Source organism: Triticum urartu, chromosome 7A (assembly GCF_056163025.1).
Source record: "Triticum urartu cultivar PI428250 chromosome 7A, HENAU_Tu73, whole genome shotgun sequence".
In the NCBI taxonomy this organism is placed as follows: Eukaryota; Viridiplantae; Streptophyta; class Magnoliopsida; order Poales; family Poaceae; genus Triticum; species Triticum urartu.
The window spans coordinates 220,619,411-220,640,130 of record NC_141879.1 but is presented as its reverse complement, the minus strand read 5'-3'; the positions used below and the strand labels follow the sequence as shown (position 1 = coordinate 220,640,130).

At 45.1% G+C, this 20,720-nt stretch overlaps 1 pseudogene across 1 annotated transcript in view; it reads left to right on the top strand.

Annotated features, from left to right (window-relative positions):
• Positions 1 to 18,787, top strand: part of LOC125518670 (protein decapping 5-like) — a 95,381-nt pseudogene extending 76,594 nt beyond the window's left edge. The window contains exons 2-9 of the transcript XR_015609839.1: positions 12,009 to 12,109; positions 13,099 to 13,167; positions 13,298 to 13,552; positions 15,251 to 16,510; positions 16,632 to 16,709; positions 17,656 to 17,844; positions 17,919 to 18,029; positions 18,102 to 18,787. The product of XR_015609839.1 is annotated as a protein decapping 5-like (transcript). The remainder of the gene's footprint in view (positions 1 to 12,008; positions 12,110 to 13,098; positions 13,168 to 13,297; positions 13,553 to 15,250; positions 16,511 to 16,631; positions 16,710 to 17,655; positions 17,845 to 17,918; positions 18,030 to 18,101) is intronic.
• Positions 18,788 to 20,720: the final 1,933 nt, after the last annotated feature.

Here is a 20,720-nt window from a genome sequence, read left to right as displayed (position 1 = left end):
ACTAGCACAACTTTCACCATCTTTATATCTCAAAACAATTATCAAGCATCAAACTTCTCATAGTATTCAACACACTCATAAGAAAGTTTTATTATTAATCTTGTATACCAAGCATATTAGGATTTTAAGCAAATTACCATGCTATTTAAGACTCTCAAAATAATCTAAGTGAAGCATGAGAGATCAATAGTTTCTATAAAACAAATCCACCACCGTGCTCTAAAAGATATAAGTGAGGTACTAGAGCAAAACTACATAATTCAAAAGATATAAGCGAAACACATAGAGTATTCTAACAAATTCCAAATCTTGTATGGCTCTCTCAAAAGGTGTGTACAGCAAGGATGATTGTGGTAAACTAAAAAGTGAAGACTCAAATCATACAAGACGCTCCAAGCAAAACACATATCATGTGGCGAATAAAAATATAGCTCCAAGTAAAGTTACCGATAGAAGTAGACGAAAGAGGGGATGCCTTCCGGGGCATCCCCAAGCTTTAGCTTTTAGGTGTCCTTAGATTATCTTGGGGCTGCCATGGGCATCCCCAAGCTTAGGCTCTTGCCACTCCTTGTTCCATAATCCATCAAATCTTTACCCAAAACTTAAAAACTTCACAACACAAAACTTAAAGTAGAAAATCTCGTGAGCTCCGTTAGCGAAAGAAAATAAAAGACCACTTCAAGGTACTGTAATGAACTCATTCTTTATTTATATTGGTGATATACCTACTGTATTCCAATTTCTCTATGGTTTATAAACTACTTTACTAGCCATAGATTCATCAAAATAAGCAAACAACACACGAAAAACAGAATCTGTCAAAAAACAGAATAGTCTGTAGTAATCTGTAGCTAGAACAAGATCTGGAACCCCAAAAATTCTAAAATAAACTTCTGGACGTGAGGAATATATCTATTAATCATCTGCAAAAAGAATCAACTAAATATCACTTTCCAAATAAAAATGGCAGTAGTTCTCGTGAACGCTAAAGTTTCTATTTTTTACAGCAAGTGTAACAAGACTCTCCCCAAGTCTTCCCAACGGTTCTACTTGGCACGAACACTAATTAAACACAAAAAACACAACCAAAACAGAGGCTAGATAAATTATTTATTACTAAACAGGATCAAAAAGAAAGGAATAAAAATAAAATTGGGTTGCCTCCCAACAAGCGCTATCGTTTAACGCCCCTAGCTAGGCATAACAAGCAAGGATAGATCTAGGTATTGTCATCTTTGGTAGGAAATTCTTCAATGAGGCATCTACCATACTTAGGAATTTCTTCATTTTTATTGATTATCAAATTTTTAGGCACAAGATCGAAAACCAAGCTTTAGCATGATCTCTAAGCGGAAAAGGAAATAGTTTCAATTTAACAATATCATTATCCACATCTTTCTTCTTTTGCATATCACACAAATCAACGAAGCTAGTTAGATGGGTAGCGGCATCTTCACTAGGAAGGCCGGAAAACGGATCTTTCATGACATGATTCAGCAAAGCAGTATTAATTTCACAAGATTCAGCATCGGTAAGAGGAGCAATCGAAGTGCTAATAAAATCATTGTTGTTGGTATTGGTGAAGTCACACAATTTAGTATTATCTTGAGCCATCATGAGAAGCAAGCAAACTAACACACAAGCAAACAAAAAGCAAGTGGGCAAAAAGAGGCAAATAGAGAAAGAGAGGGAGGATAGAGAGAGAGGGCGAATAAAACGGCAAGGGTGAAGTGGGGGAGAGGAAAACGAGAGGCAAATGGCAAATAATGTAATGCGGGAGATAAGGGTATGTGATGGGTACTTGGTATGTTGACTTTTGCGTAGACCTCCCCGGAAACGGCGCCAGAAATCCTTCTTGCTACCTCTTGAGCACTGCGTTGGTTTTTCCCGAAGAGGAAGGGATGATGCGCCAAAGTAGTGTAAGTATTTCCCTCAGTTTTTGAGAACCAAGGTATCAATCCAGTAGGAGGCTACGCGCGAGTCCCTCGTACCTGCACAAAACAAATAAATCCTCGCAACCAACGCAAATAGGGGTTGTCAATCCCTACACGCCCACTTACGAGAGTGAGATCTGATAGATATGATAAGATAATATTTTTGGTATTTTTGTGATAAAGATGCAAAGTAAAATAAAGGCAAAGTAAAAAAGCAAAGGAAATAACTAAGTAGTAGGAGATTAATATGATGAAGATAGATCCGAGGGCCATAGGTTTCACTAGTGGCTTCTCTCGAGAGCATAAGTATTCTACGGTGGGTGAACAAATTACTGTTGAGCAATTGACAGAAATGAGCATAGTTATGAGAATATCTAGGTATGATCATGTATATAGGCATCACGTCCGAGACAAGTAGACCGACTCCTGCCTGCATCTACTACTATTACTCGACTCATCGACCGCTATCCAGCATGCATCTAGAGTATTAAGTTAAAAACAGAGTAACGCCTTAAGCAAGATGACATGATGTAGAGGGATAGACGCATGCAATATGATGAAAACCCCATCTTGTTATCCTCGATGGTAACAATACAATACGTGCCTTGCTGCCCCTACTGTCACTGGGAAAGGACACCGCAAGATTGAACCCAAAGCTAAGCACTTCTCCCATTGCAAGAAAGATCAATCTAGTAGGCCAAACCAAACTGATAATTCGAAGAGACTTGCAAAGATAACCAATCATACATAAAGGAATTCAGAGAAGATTCAAATATTATTCATAGATAGACTTGATCATAAACCCACAATTCATCGGTCTCAACAAACACACCGCAAAAAGAAGATTACATCAAATAGTTCTCCACAAGAGAGGGGGAGAACATTGTATTGAGATCCAAAAAGAGATAAGAAGCCATCTAGCTAATAACTATGGACCCGAAGGTCTGAGGTAAACTACTCACACTTCATCGGAGGGGCTATGGTGTTGATGTAGAAGCCCTCCGTGATCGATGCCCCCTCCGGCGGAGCTCCGGAACAGGCCCCAAGATGGGATCTCGTGGATACAGAAAGTTGCGGCGGTGGAATTAGGTTTTTGGCTCTGTATATGATCGTTTGGGGGTACGTAGGTATATATAGGAGGAAGGAGTACGTCGGTGGAGCAGCAGGGGGGCCATGAGGGTGGAGGGCGCACCTGGGGGGGGGGGGGGGGTAGGCGCACCCCTACCTCGTGGCCTCCTCTTTTGTGTCTTGATGTAGGGTCCAAGTCTCCTGGGTCTTGTTCGTTGAGAAAATCACGTTCCCGAAGATTTCATTCCGTTTGGACTCCGTTTGATATTCCTTTTCTTCGAAACCCTAAAACAGGCAAAAAAAACAGCAAGTCTGGGCTGGGCCTCCGGTTAATAGGTTAGTCCCAAAAATAATATAAAAGTGGACAATAAAGCCCAATAATGTCCAAAACAGTAGATAATATAGCATGGAGCAATCAAAAATTATAGATACGTTGGAGACGTATCAGGGAGCGAGGAACAATATGAAGGTTCAGCTTCCTAAAATCTTTGACAAGCGAGGGCTGAACTTTTCGAACCTGGAGGTGGTTGTAGTAAGACTTGTGGTTCAAGGCATCAGCCATTACATTAGCCTTGCCTGGGGTATAGGATATACCCACGTTAAAGTCTGCAACAGTCTCCATCCATCTCTGCCGACGGAGGTTCAGGTCTGGCTGAGTAAACAGATACTTCAGACTTTGGTGGTCGATGAAGATCTCGCAATGATTACCGAGAAGGTAATGTCGCCACTGCTTCAGAGCATGAATGACAACAGCAAGCTCGAGGTCGTGAACTGTGTAGTTTTCTTCGTGAGGGTGCAGTTGACGAGAGGCATAAGCAATCACTCTACGCTCTTGCATTAGGACACAACCTAATCCTTGACGGGAAGCATCGTAGTAAATGACGAAATCCTACTTAGTATCAGGTGGAGCAATCACTGGGGCAAAAGTCAACTTGTCTTTGAGTGCCTGGAAACTTTCCTGACACTTGTCTGTCCATTAGAACTTGGCGTCCTTATGAAACAGGTTAGTCAGAGGCCTGGCGATCTTGGAGAAGTTCTCGACAAATCGACGACAATAGGTGGCGAGTCCGAGAAAACTTTTGACTTGCTTAACATTCTTCGAAGGAGTCCAATCGAGAATAGCCTGGACTCGTTCAGGGTTGACGACAATACCATCCTTGGAGATGACATGCCCAAGATAGGTTACTTCGGGTAGCTAGAATTCACACTTGGAATACTTAGCGTAGAGTTGATGCTCTCGAAGATTTTCCAGCACAAGACGAAGATGTTCAGCATGTTCTTCTTTGTTCTTGGAAAATACAAGGATATCATCAAGATAAACCATGACGAACTTGTCGAGGTAATCCATGAATATATAGTTCATCAGACGAGAGAAGGTGGTTGGAGCATTCATTAAGCTGAATGACATGACGGTGTACTCGTATGATCCATATCGAGTCACGAAGGCGGTCTTTGGGATATCCTCTTCACGAACACGGATCTGGTGGTAACCCAACCTCAAGTCGAGTTTGGAGAACACTGATGAACCAGGCAGTTGATCATAAAGATCATTGATCCGAGGGAGGGGATATTTGTTCTGAATGGTGGCTTGGTTAATAGGACGGTAGTCTTGGACTAATCGGTTCATCCCATCCTTCTTCTTAACAAAGAGAGAAGGTGCTCCCCAAGGAGAGTAACTACGGCGAATGAAACCTTTGCGAAGAGATTTGTCAGTTTCCTCCTTAAGCTCAATGAGTTCATGCGGTGGCATCTTGTAGGGTCGTTTGGCTATAGGGGTGGTGCCTGGTTTCAAGTCGATGATGAATTCGACAACTCTAGCAGGGGGAATTCCTGGAAGTTCTTCCAGAAAGACGTCTTGGAATTTTCGAATGACGGGAATGTTTTCAATGCCCTTGAGTGGTGCAGCGTTCAAAGCATTCAAGGCATAAAGCCGTGCGTCGGCATTTCGAACCAGATGAGCCTGGTAAGTAACTATTTCATCAGAAGGGTGTAGCAGATGGACGGTTTTAGTGGCGCAAACTATAGAAGCAGTATGCGCTTTCAACCAATCCATCCCTAGAATGAGGTCAATGCTACAAGACTTCAGTACGATGGGAGAGACAAGGAATTCTAGTCCTTCGATTTCAACGGGGACGTCGTTGCAAATCATGGAGGTCCGACATTGGCCCGCGGGGGTGTGTACTAATAGCGAAGTGTTCATGTCTTCGCTTTTAATGCCATGCATGAATGCAAAATCCTCTGACATGAATGAATGTGATGCACCTGTATCCAATAAAATAGATGCTGGTACTGAATTTATGAGGAGTGTACCCATCACAGTAGCAGGCTGGTCTTGAGCTTCATTGAGATCAACATGATTGGCATGAACATGACCATAAGGCTTGGCATTGTTGTTGCGGGCCTGGTTGTTTCCACAGCCAGCTGCGGGAAGGGCCAGTTGATTCTGGTTCTGATTCTGATAGCAGTTTCTGGCAAGGTGACCTAGTTGACCACACTTATAGCACAGACCATTACTGGGAGTGGGAACAGGAGCTCAGGGTGGTGGAGCTGGAAGTCTTGGCTGCCTAGATGGTGGGGGGAGGCAGACGCGGTGCAACATAGGACTGCCTTGGAGCAGGTGCAGTTGGCTGGTACATGTTGTTGGGAATCCATATTCTACGCTTCTGCGAGGGCGGGCCCGAAGATGAGTCTGTGTCACGGTTGCGCCTGTGAGAGCTCTGGTGTTCCTGCAGACCAGTTTCGACATTGATGGCCTTGTTCACCAAGGTGGCGAAATCAGTAAAGTCATGCACTAGAAGTGCGAGCTTGATGTCAGCTTGAAGGCCATCATGGAACTTCTCCTGTCTGCGTGCATCAGTTGCAATGTCCTCTTCAGCATAGCGGGGTAAGTCCAGAAACTCCCGCTGATAAGTTTCCACAGTTTTGTTGCCCTGGGTGAGGTTGCGGAACTCACGCTTCTTCCGGTCCATGACTCCCTGAGGAATGAAGCGGGCACGGAAAGCAGCTTGGAAAGTCTGGCCAGGTGATGATTGATCCAACCGGCAGAGTACGCCTGTGGCTGTCCCACCATTGAGCAGCGGGTCCCATCAATAAGAAGGAAGCAAAGGTGACATAGCTGGCAGGGGCTACATCAGCAGACTCCATCTCATAGGTGATGACACGGAGCTAGTCATCAGCATCTAGAGGCTAAGTTGAGTTGTGGTACACAATTGGGTTGAGGCACATGAAATCCTGCAGAGTCACTTAGGCTGGCTGCTGGTTCATATTGGGGCGAGGAAACTGAGCCATCATATTCTCCATGAACTGGCGATTCAGCTCGAACTATTGGATCATACCAGCCATGTACTCGGGCGGTGGTGGGGCGTTGCCACCACGACCACCTGGTCTAACCATCCTGCTAAAATATAACAGGGGTAGTTCAGCATTGAGAAATTTGCAAAGACAAGCATCATTCACGATGAAGCATGCACAAGGAAAGAAGAACGATAGTTACTACATAGTAGTCGACATATCTGACAAAAGGGATCATGCATAGAGTTCGGTACACAGAGTTCGGTACATAGACTAAGAACATCATAGGCGGCACGCGGGCTCACGACGAATGCATCTAATACTAATAAGCAAGCCTACATCAGTCCCAAGAGGAACTGTGGAGGTAGGTGTAGCCTGACAGCTAGTAGTGACGCGGCGGGAAGTCCTCCACGTCAGTAGCCTGGGGTCTGCGGATACTCTGGTGCAGAACCCGACGCTCAGGTGGCAGAAGAGGACCAAGTGCGGGAGAGTAGCCTCCCACATCTGGCCAGCCGACACCCTGGGGCATCATGGTCCTGGCTGGGTAGATCACAGAACGCGGCAGATCACCAGATCGAACAAGGGGGTGCAACAACATTACAGCACGGTAAAGGTGCTGACGGGTGGTGTACAACTCGTAGTGAAGAGCTCGGTTAGCTCTATCTAGCCCATCAGCATGCAGAACCAGGTTCGGATGGTAGAAGGGCTCTCGGGTGACAGTGGAGTAGGCAACAGTGTGGTGTCCCTCCACACCAACGCCGGACGCGATAGCAATATGCCTAAAAGGGGAGGTGTCCAATTCCCGATACTCTCCACGAAGACGTGTGAGAGCAGCATAGGCAGCATCGTGTACTGCCATAGCGATAGTCACTCCAACACCATGAGCAATGTGCAACACAATAGTGGAGTCATACTCCCGAGAGTAGAGGTGGACGATGGCATGGTACTGCTCCTGGTTAAAGTCCTGGTACTGCTCGTACCCGGTGTACTCAGGGTGCCAGCCATAACCAAGATAGGTCATCATCTCAGCTAACACAGCAGGTGATCCTGAGACACCAATGGCCATCGTGTGGCGCACGAGCTGCCTCGTGGGTTCCATCTGAAAACAAAGATGTTTCAAAGGAGTCAAATGACAGTGTGGATATTATTCAATATACTACTCTAACGGATAACCTGGGCTTATCCAACTTTGGGATGAACGTGGTCACGGGATCCTAATGTTAGAGTTAGTAAATTTGTTTAACCCGAGTAGAAGAGAGTTCAGACTTCCAGAGTAAAATTGAGGAGTAAAAGATCCTAATACCACCCAAATCGCTACGTGAGCCCGTAAGACACACAACCATGTTAGTAAAAGTTTTGTAATGTCTAGACTTGACTTCGGCCAAGGAGTGTGGAAGGGGATTCCCACAGGCAGTCGGCTCTGATACTAACTTGTGACGCCCCCGATTCAATCGTACACTAAACATACACGCAAACGTGTATGATCAAGATCAGGGATTCGCGGGAAGATATCACAACACAACTCTACAAATAAAATAAGTCATACAAGCATCATATTACAAGCCAGGGGCCTCGAGGGATCGAATACAAGAGCTCAATCATAGATGAGTCAGCGGAAGCAACAATATCTGAGTACATACATAGGTAAACAAGTTGCCATAAGATGGCTAGCACAAACTGGGATACATATCGAAAGAGGCGCATGCCTCCTGCCTGGGATCCTCCTAAACTACTCATGGTCGTCGTCAGCGGCCTATACGTAGTAGTGGGCACCTCCATAGTAGTAGGAGTCGTCGTCGATGGTGGCGTCTGGCTCCTAGACTCCAACGTCTGGTTACAACAACTGGGTATAGAAAGGGGAAAAGGGGGGAGAAAAGCAACCGTGAGTACTCATCCAAAGTACTCGCAAACAAGGAGCTACACTACATATGTATGCATTGGTATCAAATGGAAAAGGGTAACATATGTGGACTGAACTGCAGAATGCCAGAATAAGAGGGGGATAGCTAGTCCTATCGAAGACTACGCTTCTGGCAGCCTCCATCTTAAAGCATATAGAAGAGAGTAGATGGTAAGTTCACCAAGTAGCATCGTATAGCATAATCCTACCCGGCGATCCTCCCCTCATTGCCCTGTCAGAGAGCGATCACCGGGTTGTATCTGGCACTTGGAAGGGTGAATTTTATTAAGTATCCGGTTCTAGTTGTCATAAGGTCAAGGTACAACTCCGGGTCGTCCTTTTACCGAGGGACACGTCTATTCGAATAGATAAACTTCCCTGCAGGGGTGCACCACATTTCCCAACACGCTCGATCCCCTTTGGCTGGACACACTTTCCTGGGTTGTGCCCGGCCTCGGAAGATCAACACGTCGCAGCCCCACCTAGGTACAATAGAGAGGTCAGCACGCCGGTCTAAATCCTATGACGCAGGGGTCTGGGCCCATCACCCATTGCACACCTACATGTTGCGAGGGTGGCCGGTGAGCAGACCTAGCAACCTCCATTTCCAAGGAAGTTGCGTTACACGGTCCAACCCGGCGCGCGTCGCTCAGTAGCTGACGTCGCGAAGGCTTCGGCTGATACCATGACGTTGAGTGCCCAGAACTGTTCCCGCGTAGTTGGTTAGTGCATATAGGCCAGTGGCCAAACTCAGATCAAATACCAAGATCTCGTTAAGCGTGTTATTTAGAAGTAACCACGGACGCCGACCAGGACCAGGCCCACCTCTCTCCTAGGTGGTCTCAACCTGCCCTGTCGCTCCGCCACAAAGATCCACCCAGAGGGCCGTTGGGACAAAGATCCTTTCAGCCCCAATTCGTGAATCACTCGCGGGTACTCTACGAGCTGACCCGTCTTTAGTCATCACATGTATCATGTATAAAATATATAATATATACCCGTGATCACCTCCCTAGTGATCACAGCCTGACAGTATATCATGGCAGACGGATAAGAATGTAGGGTCACTGATGATAACCTAGCATCCTATACTAGGCATTTAGGATTGCAGGTAAGGTATCAACGACTGTAGCAACAATGACAGGCTATGCAATAGAATAGGATTAACCGAAAGCAGTAACATGCTACACTACTCTAATGCAAACAGTAGAGAGAAGAATATGCGATATCTGGTGATCAAGGGGGGCTTGCCTGGTTGCTCTGGCAAGTAGGGGTCGTCAACAACGTAGTCGACCGGGGCTCCAGCAGCGACGTCAGTCTCGTAGTCTACCGGAGAGAAGAGGGGGGAGAAACAATGAATACAATGCATATCGATGCATGACATGACAAGTAAAGGTGCTAGATGTGCCCTAACGCACTAGGAGGTGATATCGGCGAAGGGGGGAAACATCCGGGAAAGTATCCCCGGTATTTCGCATTTTCGGACAAATGAATCGAAGGGGGGAAGTTGCGTGTTTGCTATGTTAGGTATGTGTGGAGGACGGATAGACTGCGTATCCGGATTTGTCTCGTCGTTTTGAGTAACTTTCATGTACAAAGTTTTTCTATCCGACCTACGGTTTATTTTATATTAATTTTCAAAGATTTAAATCATTTTTAGGATTTATTTAATTATTTTAAATTCACATTATCCAGAATAGTGTTTGCCGACGTCATCATGACTTGATTGGTCAAACTGATGTGTGGGTCCCGCATGTCATACACTGCTAACTAATTAACCAATTTAATTAGTTTAATTAACGGATTAGTTAGGTTAGTTAATTGATTAGGTTAATTAGACAGGATTAGTTAAGTTAATTAATTAATCAATTTATTTTATTTATACTTTTTAATTAATTCTTTTTTAAATGTCCTGGGCAGTGGCCCTGTTCGGCAGTGGCCTAGAGGGGGCCTAGCGGGCGCTGGGGACGGGCATGTGGGCGTAGCCACAGCCCGCCCGTTAGCGATGCGAGGCCGGGGCCATCGGCGGCGGGGGCAGGAGGGGGGCTCGGCGAACGGCAGCGAGCAAGGAGGGGTCGGCGAGGCGCGGCGGGGCAGCGGGAGAAGTGGGGCGCCGGGGCGGTGCGCCGGTGGTCATGGCCGCGGTCGTAGGCAACAGCGGGCGTCGCCGGGGTGTGCAGCGAGAAGGCCAAGAGCGGGGTCAGCGGCGAGCGGGCGCGGTCAGCGCGAGAAAGGCGCGCGGCGGTTGCAGCAGCCGGCAGCAGCAGCAGGGGCGGCGTGGTCGGGCCGGCAAGCGAGCCAGGGGCTCCGGCGACAGGGCCATCCCAAGCGCGCGCGTGAGGGCGAGGTAGGGCGCGAGCCAGTGGTGGACGGCACAGCGGGGAGGGAGAAGGGGCCGGGGCGTGGTGAGCGGCTACGGCGGACTAGCAGCAGGGGGCAAGGCCACAGGCGGCTGCGGGTGTGCACGCACAGGCACGTGCAGGGGGCGCGGCTTGGCGCGTCTATGGGACGGTGTGCGCGTGCGTGCTGTGGACGGCGCCGGCGACAGAGGGGAAGGAAGGGATCTAACGGCGGGTCGCAGGGAACGGGGCAGTGGGGCGTGGGGAGGACGACGGGGACGACGGCGTCGAAGACGGGGAGGCAGTCCGACGAGGTGGTTCTCCAGGGGGTGGCGATGCGACGTCGACGAGGTGGCTGCGACGGCGCGGCGACGGGGTCGGGGTCGCCCGATCCCGATCCAGTCGGGGGAGAGAGGGAGGAGTGAGTGGGGTTCGTGGGGCAGTTGGGCTAGGGTTTCGGGGTCCAGGGGATAAGGAGAGGAGTGGGGGTGAGCTTCTTGGGCCGGCCTGGTGGCCAGCTGGGCTGGTTGGCCTAGTGGGGGGCTTTTCTTTGTTTTTCTTTTCTTTTGTTTTATTTTCACCTTTTCTTTTTATTTATTTTCTTTTATATTTTATTTCACTTTAAAATATTTAGGAATTTTCTATAAAAAAAATTTCTCCACAATAATTATCAGTGCAATATTTGGCACCAACCGAACATTTTTGTTTCAATGTTTGAAAACTTTTGTTGTTTGCCATATTTTGAATTGATTTTTGAATCGGTTTTTGAACTAACGATAGATTAGCAACAGTAGCGGAGGTGACGTGACATCATTAACATAGGTTCACTGTAGCTTAATTATCCTGGCGTTACACAAGCACATAACCACTTGAAAGTCTTCTATTTTCTGTCCATTTACAGTAATCAAATTGCAAGTAGCAACACATTAACATTAATGACTTCGCGCCAAATCTTGTGAGAGTTTATATTCGGGATGTTGTTGTACAGCTGAAAGGGGCTTGGAACCTTTGCCATGTTTGGAGTGTGGATTAATGCATGTTCAAGGCCCCCATTGTGTCTGTGCGCGCATTTGTTTAACTATCAATTATGGACAAGCAAGCAAAGGCTTTAATTTTTGGCAACATATTCCACTTCATAGATTTTTCCTTTTTGGGAATGGTTGGCAAACAGTAAAGGCCACACATTTTTTTAGTAGCGCTGAAGAAGCAAAATTTTCTCTTATAGACATATGTTCGACCTTCCTGATCTTTCTCCCATACTTGGATAGGTACATAATAGGAGCTAACTATATTTGATCTACGTAGAAGTGGGATCCATTAGGAAATGTTTGCTGCAAGAAATTTTGACGTCTGAACAATATTTTGTCCATACATCAATAAGAGATTGGAGTCTGGAAGTCACTAAGTTTAAGTAATTCTTCTCATGTGGCATATTCACATTTTTACTGGACTATTCTGTATTGTACTACATCGCAGTTCGTTCATTTGGAAGTGAAGGTCGTAAGAAGGATGGTCAACAGATTCCTGCTAGTGATAAGATATATGAATACATACTCTTTCGAGGAAGTGATATAAAGGTAATGATGATTGATGGAAATCAGATACATTACTACAATTTCTTGCCATGTTTTTGCTGTTAGAATTGAAGTAGTAATCAGAATATGTTCAATACTTGTATAGTTTGTAGCTATATCCGTACGTTGTTATTACATTGCACATCTATTTTTTTTTCTGGTTTGACATGGTAGAATTTGGAAATTTCACCACATGCTTTCCTCACACCACGTTCAAAAAGGTTTATGGGAAATGTTGGAAAGCAACTTAATTATTTTGCAATCCCAAGTTTGGCACAACCAAAATGGGAAGTTGATTAGTTAGAGGTTTATAAACCTTAGCTATGTGGTACTTCCTCTGTCTGTAATTAGTTGACGCTCAAACAGATGTATCTAGCACTACAATACGTGTAGATACATCTGTTTGAGCTCCTATTATGTACCTATCCTCTGTCTAGAATTAGTTGATGCTCCAACAGATGTATCTAGCACTCAAATACGTCTACATACATCTGTCTGAGCGTCAACTAGTTCCAGGCGGAGGGAGTATTTTATTAGATTTGAGCATTGATGGAAAATTGTGGGATGATAGACGCTCATTAGCAAGCTTGCCAAGATTGGGATCCTAGCAGGTTCATTTTCATGCTAGCTGATTTGGGTTCGCAGGATCATTGTTAGGGTACCTTAAAAACTGTCATTCTAGAGATTATGACATTTAGATCATTATTCTATATGTTTTTACTTTATTTACATCCTACACGGGACTAGTTTCAGAATGCTCGAAACAAGATCATAGGTTCGTAAAGAGTTCTCGAGTCAAGATCTGAACAACCCTGTCCATAAGCGTTTTGAACACATATATGATACTGGGTCAGATCTGGAGAAGGACAAAGACATGATAAATGTCCTTGGTTTCTATACTACTTTCATCACTACTGTACCGAGTATAGTCTGTTAGTCCTGTCTTAAATATCTTCATAGTTGTTGTCTTACCTTTAGTTGCTTTACTTCAGGATTTAAAAGTCAAATCCTCTCCACCAGCTCAGCCTGCTTCTTTACACAATGATCCAGCTATTATTCAGGTAAATGTTGCTCCCTGGTTGTTTAAAAAGTAGACACCTTTTATTGTTTTTTCTGTTTGAAGTCTTGTTTTAGATTACTTAGATATCCAAGGCTCTGTTTTGTGCTCACCGTGATTTTCTGTTTGTGTAGTCACATTATGCTCGTCCTTCCTCATCGTCAACAAACTTGCCTCCTGCTGCAAGCACAACAATAGATGAACCTACCTCACAAAATGTTCAGTCAATGGTTCAGCTGCCACCACCATCTCAAGGGAATTTGCATCCTACCCCACAAAATGTCCAGTCAGGAATTCAGATGCCACCTCCATTTCAAGGGAATTTGCCTCCTACCTCACAAAATGTGCAGCCAGGCATTCAGATGCCACCACCATTTCAAGGGAATTTTGTTGGGGAACATAGTATTTGAAAATTTTCCTACGATAACGCAAGATCTATCTAGGAGAAACATAGCAACGAGCGGGGAGAGTGTGTCCACGTACCCTCGTAGACCGAAAGCGGGAGCGTTTAGTAACGCGGTTGATGTAGTCGAACGTCTTCACGATCCAACCGATCAAGTACCGAACGCACGACACCTCCGTGATCTGCACACGTTCAGCTCGATGACGTCCCTCAAACTCTAGATCCAGCTGAGGCTGAGGGAGAGTTTCATCAGCACGATGGCGTGGTGATGGTGATGATGAAGTTACCGACGCAGGGCTTCGCCTAAGCACTACGACAAATATGACCGAGGTGGAAATCTGTGGAAGGGGGGCACCGCACACGGCTAAGAAATCAACTTGTGTGTCTATGGGTGCCCCCTCCCCCGTATATAAAGGAGGGGAGGAGGGGGGCGGCCGGCCTCAAGGGGAGCACCCCAAGGGGGGAATCCTACTCCTACTAGGAATAGGTTCCCCCCCTTTCCTAGTCCAACAAGGAGGGGAAGGAAGGAGGAAGGGGAGATAAGGAAGGAGGGGGACGCCGCCCCCACCCCTTGTCCAATTCGAACTGTGGCGCGCACCACCTCCTGGCCGTCCCTCTCTCCTCTGAGGCCCATGATGGCCCATTAACTTCCCGGGGGGTTCCGGTAACCCTCTAGCACTCCGGTTTTATCCGAAACTCTCCGGAACACTTCCGGTGTCCGAACAACATGGTCCAATATATCAATCTTTATGTCTTGACCATTTAGAGACTCCTCGTCATGTCCGTGATCTCATCCGGGACTCCGAAAAATCTTCGGTACATCAAATCACATAAACTCATAATACCAATCGTCATCGAACGTTAAGCGTGCGGACCCTATGGGTTTGAGAACTATGTAGACATGCCAGCGACACTTCTCTGATCAATAACCAACAGCGGAACCTGGATGCTCATATTGGTTCCTACATATTCTACGAAGATCTTTATCGGTCAAACCGTACAACAACATACGTTGTTCCCTTTGTCATCGGTATGTTACTTGCCCGAGATTCGATCGTCGGTATCATCATACCTAGTTCAATCTCATTACCAGCAAGTCTCTTTACTCGTTCCGCAGTGCATCATCCCGCAACTAACTCATTGGTCACATTGCTTGCAAGGCTTATAGCGATGTGCATTACCGAGAGGGCCCAGTACCTCTCCGACAATCGGAGTGACAAATCCTAATCTCGATCTATGGCAACTCAACAAACACCATCGTAAACACCTATAGAACATCTTTATAATCACCCAGTTACGTTGTGACGTTTGATGGCACACTAAGTGTTCCTCCGGTATTCGGGAGTTGCATAATCTCATAGTCATAGGAACATGTATAAGTCATGAAGAAATCAATAGCAATAAACTAAACGATCATATTGCTAAGCTAACGGATGGGTCTTGTCCATCACATCATTCTCTAATGATGTGATCCTGTTCATCAAATGACAACACATGTCTATGACTAGGAAACTTAACCATCTTTGATTAACGAGCTAGTCTAGTAGAGGCATACTAGGGACACTCTGTTTGTCTATGTATTCACACATGTACTAAGTTCTCGGTTAATACAATTCTAGCATGAATAATAAACATTTATCATGATATAAGGAAATGTAAATAACAACTTTATTATTGCCTCTAGGGCATATTTCCTTCAAATTTGCCTCCTACCTCGCAAAATGTGCAAGCAGGACTTCGGATACCACCCCCATATCAAGGGAATTCGCCCCTACCTCCCAAAATGTTCAATCAGGGATTCAAATGCCACCTCCATTTCAAGGCAATTTGCCTCCTACCTCACAAAATGTTCAGTCCGGAATTCAGATGCCACCACCATTTCAAGGGAATCCATTTCAACCTCTACATAGCTTACCTACATGGAACTCTTCATCTATGCCATCATCTGTCAATGGAAGTGGCCTTGCAATGCCATCAATGTACTCGCCAGGATACTACACTGCACCAACTGGGTTTGCTCATTTGCAGCAACCACCCTTTCTTCGCCCCCCACATGGTTTGACAGTTCCACAGGCCCTTCAGCAGTTTGTACAATATCCTGGACTCAACGCATCTTTGCCAGCTGGCTTTCCAAGCATGCCCTACTTTCCTTATTTACTGCAACCTAGTAACAGTTAAAGCCAAACTTTAGGTGCATCTGCATCTACATTGTTGTCAGTTCCTGCCTCATCAAGTGCTTCATCAAGTGCATCTACAACTGAAACCCAAGTGAGCCGGCTGCCAAATAAGTTGTCATCTGTTTTTGCTTCTACATTCTCTGTGGGTTTAACGCCCCCACCTGTCAACCCTTCCACTTCCACAATTGAAACCAGCACCCCCCTATCCCAAGGCATGCCTTCTGTAGTGAAGAATAAGCCAGTTGTTCTACCTGACAGTAGTGTGGCTTGTCTTAGCGGTGACAAGCCTGAAAATATACCTGTTTCTATGTCAACTTATCAAACTTCTCAACCACCAACTGCTGACATTGCATCTAGTGCAATCACTGTTGCGGAGTCAATTGCATTGGTCACTCCTGGACAACTTTTGCCAACTAATTCCGTGACTTCATCACAGACCATGCAAACTACTGATGTGGCTACATCTTATAAGTCTCCATCTGTGGTTTCATCCACTCAGGCAGCCTCTACGGCTCCATCCGCTCCATCTTATAAGTCTCCTTACGTGGTTTCATCCTCTCAGACTGCCTCTACAACTACATCCGCACATGCCAATTCTTTTGCAGGTTCACACTCGCAGGTTGCTTCTTGTTATATCATCACGACAGCTAGAGCCAAATAATGAAAAGAAAGACGCTAAGCAGACTGAACTGAAGGCTAAACATGTGGGGTCTCCATCTGAAAATAAGGAGCCTCTGTTGCCACCACCAAAGCCCATTCGTCAGAAGGTAATATTGAATGTTTGATTACTAATAGTTGAACTGAAGGCTACTACTTATTTCACTAAGCAAGTAATCTGTTTCTTCTACATTGTGATTAGTCCCTTTGTATTTAATACTTTTATTTCAGCCTGTTGAAGCTTCCTCATATGCTCAGTACAATAATAGAGGCCGAGGCCATGGAAGAGGTCGGGGAAGAGCAAATCGGGTATGCGTTTTTAGTAATACAAGATTTGCTGTCTTGAAGCTTTTCAAATCTGGAATCATTAATTCTTTTGAAGTTATTGCTTTATATATAGTACTAACCGGGTTTGTAACATTTTTTCTAGAACAACATTTGGAACATTTAACTATCAGTCTTTCTTTTTCTTGAACTTTGTAAACATCAAGGGTGACCTGATGGTATTCAATATTTCAGAGATAGTATTTGTGAAATAGTACATCTTCTATTACCGCTCCCTCTGTCTGGAATTAACTGTCGCCGAAATGAGTTTATCTAGTATCTACACAGCGAAACGCGTCTAGATACACTCATTTCTGCGACAGTTAATTTTGGACAAAGGTTGCACATTATTGGTATTAAATGCTTATACATTTTTTAATTTCACCAGCATGCTCGTGAAAGCACCAATAGACAACAACCTCACTGTTCATTACTTGTGGATTGTTGCAACAAGCAAATACATATTTCTATTTGCTAGAACTATGGCAATTTTGACATGGAATGCCTACTAAATAATGTAGCACAACAGAGTAGATACTAGAGAGATGGATCTGCTCTCTTCTCTCTAGTATTCGAGTAGTGCCAAAGCTATGTAATGGGGATGAATTTGGTTGCTCGAAGCATATTTTTTCCAGTGTTTTGCAGAACAATGCAACTAGCTGGGTGTCATTGTCGTAACGTATTTTAGATTCTTTAAAAGAGTGAATACAAATTAGGTTTTACTAGTCCATAATATTATCCAAGAGGGGGTATGTCTTGTGATCAGCTAACTTAACTGTCAATTGCACATGCATCTAATAGCTTGAATTAAATCATTTATATATATTATTATGATCGATGTATTCTTCTTTAAAATAGTGGAATGTAGTCTTACTAATTTCCCATCCACAGCAATCATGTCTGATACAGTCTTACTTATTTCCCTCTCTAGCAAGCACGTCCCGTAGCCAAGTTTGCAGAGGACTTTGATTTCATGGCTATGAATGAGAAATTCAACAAAGATGAAGTATGGGACGACCATCTAGGTAAAAGCAATGGATAGTTTGCTGACAATCCAAATGAATATGATGACAACATTGTAGAAGACGATGTGGTGTCTCCTGGAAAACCAGAGGTTAAGGTATGTATTTTTCATGGGTTGCTATTTATGAATCATCAATGTCTTGTCGATGCTGATTAGCCTCTTTTGTGAAGCCTGTGTATGTCAAAGATGAATTTTTTGATTCACTCTCAAACAACACAATTGATAATGGAGCTAGAAATGGAAGAATCAAATTCTATGAGCAGAGAAAAATAGACAGAGAGGTATTGTCATTGCATCTATAATCTTACCACGTTGCTTGACATTCAGCACTAATGATAAGAAACTGTTTGTAGACATTTGGTGACTCTGCAAGGCATCGACCTATGGGCATGCGGGGTGGAGGAAGGGGAGGCCCCCGTGGTGGAGGTCCTCGTGGTCATGGTGGCTACTATGGAAGAGGGTATGGATATACAGGGAGGGGGAGCGACTACTCTTACCAAAACCATCAGTCTTGATACAACAAAAGGCAGATTTGCTTACAACACATGTAATACAAGTGATTATGGGGGAGGCTATATCACTACTGTAAACTGTATTTTGGCTATTGGAGGCAGAAAACATGGTGGTCATTATCTTCCAGCCTGGCTGACAAAGCACTCAATTATCTAGCAGCTGATTTGGTAAATTAAGAATCATTGGGCTGACCACAGATTGGGTCCCCGTGGTTATAGAAATCTATCCACTTTCCTGATGGTCTTGATGCCCATTTTTTGCCGTATGGAGGTATGAACCAGACTTCTCCAGTGGGTGATTAAGCATTCCTATTGTGGCGATGGGACTGGTTATACCAGCAGAATTGCTATGGATTTTACAAGTGCCTTGTACAATTGTCAAACTTAGAAACTGAGTGCTCCGATTTTATCGCATGCTATTTAACTTGCCCCCATCTTGTGGCTTGTGGTGCTAATTGAAGAATTTGCATGATCACCTTCTGGATATGAACAAGTTTATTATACAATCTGGAATTGTAAGTTTTGAGGTTACACCGTGATAGTTCACTGAAAACCCAGATTTGCTTCTGTGTTATTTTTATTTTACTGCTTTTAAATTGTAAGCAATACAATTTTGCCCTTTGGACGATGTCTGTTTTTTTGGGTGAAATAAAAAGCATGCTGTTGATTAAAAGAAGTTAATAGAAACCTCAGGAGGGGGGAAAATGCCCTAGATTATATGTGCCGCTCACAAACATGCAGGGAAAGGGCACATGGATGGCCACACATCTAGCAAACACTAGGAGTTGTGGCCACTGATCGCCATTGAGGAGGATATGTGGCGAAACGTTGGTGGCAGGTTCATGGCCGATGACCTGGGAGAGGACCAAGACAACTTCGTAAGCAACATCTGAACATAGAGGATCAAGAGCGTGCCAAAGGACCCGAAGCCCCATCAATGAGTGGTGGCCTCATTGTGGAAAACGAAGGAGTGCCAAAGACCAGAACGCTAAGGAATTGCATCCAAAGATCACAATGTGGGCCTCCAGTGAAGGAGGTTGAGATGGATGGCTCCCTCAAAGCACACTTGACTTTGGCTAAAATCCCCATCATGCTAGAGACAAGATGGGATATGATACAATCCCCAACTTGAGTGAATGAAATGAGCACCAATCCATGGAAGATATAACATGCACTGTTTCCAAAGGGTGCTTCAGCTATCAGAAATCCATAAGTGAAGCACAGGATCTATTAGAGATACAACACACAATTGAAACGACGAAGAACAAAATCAACATAGAGGGGATACAAGAGTTTAACGTGTAAAACCCCTCCAACACGAAGGGGAAAAAACCAAGGGCGCCACCCAACAAATCTTCACTATGTGGGAAAGGTTACAAATGCAAGGGATTTATAGCTGGTCAACTTATTTCGTGTGGCGACTTACTAGAGGTATATATAACAACAGTGACCTAGGTCAATACTGATATGCTCCGTCCTAAGCCTCCCAGCGACGGGCGTCCACTCCGCTCGTCAGAAGTTAGCGTTTTATACTTATATATGAATTTGGATCACAACATAACAAGATCTATGGATTAAGTGATTTTTTTGAATCTCCATATATCCAGTGGGAATAATCTATCAGGAGAGCGAGGGATAGGAAAGGGGATTTGATCAAGTGGAATCCTAGATGCAACCCTTCCTCGATAGCTTCGCACTACCTCCATGCTAAGAATCAGAAGAGGAGACAATATCTAAGAGAACTGCATAAAAAGAGAGGCTATTTATGAGGGCACTGTTGGGTTTCGTAGTAATTTTAAAAAAATTCCTACGCACACGCAAGATCATGTGATGCATAGCAACGAGAGGGGAGAGTGTTGTCTACGTACCCACGCAGACCGACTGCAGAAGCGTTGACGCAACGTAGAGGAAGTAGTCGTACGTCTTCACGATCCAACCGATCAAGTACCGAAACTACGGCACCTCCGAGTTCGAGCACACGTTCAGCTCGATGACGATCCCCGGACTCCGATCCAGCAAAGTGTCGGGGAAGAGTTCCGTCAGCACGACGGCGTGGTGACGATCTTGATGCACTACAGCAGCAGGGCTTCGCCTAAACTCCGCTACAGTATTATCGAGGAATATGGTGGCTGGGGGCACCGCACACGGCTAAGGAATAGATCACGTGGATCAACTTGTGTGTTCTAGGGTGCCTCTACCTCAGTATATAAAGGACCAAAGGGGGGAGGCTGGCCGGCCACTGGGGGTGCGCCAGGAGAGTCCTACTCCCTCTGGGAGTAGGATTCCCCCCCCCCCCCCCCAATCCTAGTTGGAATAGGATTCGCGGAGGGGGAAAAGAGAAGGAGGGGGCCGGCCACCTCTCCTAGTCCTAATAGGACTAGGGGAAGGGGGAGGCGCGCAGCCCATGTAGGGCTGCCTCTTCTCTTTTCCACTAAGGCCCATCATGGCCCATTTAGCTCC